Below are 2,398 nucleotides of genomic sequence, written 5' to 3' on the forward strand. Positions count from 1 at the left end.
AATGCTTCCAAAGTTTATCCATATTTCAGTATGTTTTAATATTTAATTTCTTTTTATTGCAGAATAACATTCCATTATATGAATGTACCACATTTTGTGTATCCATTCATCAGCTGATGGACGTTTGAGATGTTTCAGCTTTTTGGGTATTATGAATACCACTGCTATAAACATTTGTGTACAAATTGTTGTGTAAACATATGTTTTCTTTCCTCTTGCATATATACTGTTCATTTGGGCTACAACAACAAAATACCATAAACTAGGTAGATTATAAACAACAGTGATTTCAGAAAACTCAGGACGTGAAAGCAAACCTGCAAAGATGGGAAAGACCGTCTGCTGTGGCCTCCAGCTGTCAAGCAGGACCCACCTTACCCAACAAGCCAGGGGTCTTATGTTATCATGCGGAAGGGGCCTAGTGGAAGATAGTCACGCCTGAGGTGGGGCAGGCCAGTCTTCAAATCCAGGGCTGCCACTTGCAGTGGTTGAATCTTTGAAATTGATATAACCTCACGGTAAAAGGCAACTGGTGATGTACGCATTGCAGGGATTGTAACGGGAACTGGAGATGATGAATGTACACAGCTGACAGGGACACCAGTGCACAGGGGGACCCAGCAAAGGGCAGCTCAGAGCCTGCTTCCTCATCCTCCATCCTGGAACCATGCCCTGGTGCCAGATTCAAAGAGGTCTGTCCTGGAAGGGGGTCCCAGAGGCATTCCAGGCCAATGTTCCTTCCTCCTGTTAGCCGTGTTTTAAATCAGTTGAGATTTTCTTGTACTTTGTTTCATGTAATTGTATTGACTTAAAAGGAACATTGCATGTGCTTTTGAAATCAGGGTTTTGAATCACCTCCTCCACTTGGACATCTTAGATGAGGAGGTGGACTGAGTTCTCTAGGCTGTGTAGTTGGATGGTTGGTTGGTGGGTTGGTTACTAATGCGAGGGTTCCTGCCCTTTGCCCTCCCCTCCCACAATGTGGTCTCTGCAGATGGACCCAGTGAAACTGAATCAACAAAAGAGGGGCTCACTGTAGAACTTCCTTCAGGTTCGAGTTCGACTTGACGGATTGGCACATGTAGAAGTTGTATCACTTAGGCTGCCCTGTGAGTGGGGGAGGTGTTGGAGGCTGGGCGAGGCTGGAAGCTGTGTTTTCCACAGTGACTGTGGGTGTTATGACCAGAAAGATATTTTGATTTAGAGCCAAGGAGGGCCAAGGCCTTATCTTCTTGGTAGTGCCCAACAGGTCAGGTTATCAAATGGGGACAAATAAGTGAGGGAAATCCTGGGATCAGGAATGTGGAGTATGAACCAGTCAGGGTGTTGGTTCAGGATGGAGGTGGTGAACAGGGGGCGGGAACAAGAGCTGCCCCTTCTGTGGAGCTGGCTGTGTGCCTGGGTTGGGGGTGACAGCCTAAGGGAGTTCAACAGAGCCATGCAGGAAAAGCCAGAGTTCCTGGAAAGCAGTACAGAAGGGAACATGGCAGATGTGGAAGCCTGAGGTGAAAAGGAGAATTCATTTGGTTTAGGAGGGGAATTCCTTGAGCGGAGCCCAAGAGGCATTCTGGTCCTGGAGTCTGCTCTTTCTAACACCCAGGACCAACGTCCAAGCTGTCTGCTTGTGCATATCAAAGCCCTTATCACTCTTCTCTTTCTGTCTAGAACGCCCTTCCAAGACTGTCCTCTTGGCAAAAGCATAATCATTAGCTCAAGCCTAGCATAGTGCCTGGATCATAAGTGTTAAGCAAGTGACAAACACCACTCTACTCCTACCACTATCTCTTCCCCACCTGTCTCCTCCAGATCTCATATCTTAGCAGCTACGGATACGCTCCCTGATCTCTAAACCAGCTTGTTCAGACAGAATGACGTTCCCCATATTTGGGGCACATTAGAATACTAATGCCAGGGAGCAGCCCCCAAGCAATTCTTATTTCCTTAGTCTTGGGCAGGATTGAGGAATCAGTAATTTTTAAAAGCTTTCAGATGACTCTAACCTGCAGCTTGGATTGTGCATGTCTGAGATAGAATCCCCATGCCACTTCCTCAGCACTCTCAAAAAATGCCTAGCACAGAGCTCAGCCTAAGGTAAGTACTTTTAAAAGAACTATAAATCTAATAAGGGTTGACTAATTCCTTTTTGCTATCAGGTTTCAATTTTCTTTTATTTATTCATCAACATCTTCTACAATTAAGATGTGTGTCTGGACAACAACTGTAGGTATAAATAAGCATTGGTGTCTCTGGAATTATTAAGAATTACTGAAATGTGAAATATCATTGTTGAACAGTTCTAATATGTACATGAAGACTATTTTAAACAGCCTTGAGATATAATTTACATGCCCCAAAATCCACCCATTCAAAATGTACATCTCTGCAGGTTTTGTTTTTT

This window comes from Mandrillus leucophaeus, unplaced genomic scaffold (genome assembly GCF_000951045.1).
Source record: "Mandrillus leucophaeus isolate KB7577 unplaced genomic scaffold, Mleu.le_1.0 Scaffold1263, whole genome shotgun sequence".
Classification (NCBI taxonomy): domain Eukaryota; kingdom Metazoa; phylum Chordata; class Mammalia; order Primates; family Cercopithecidae; genus Mandrillus; species Mandrillus leucophaeus.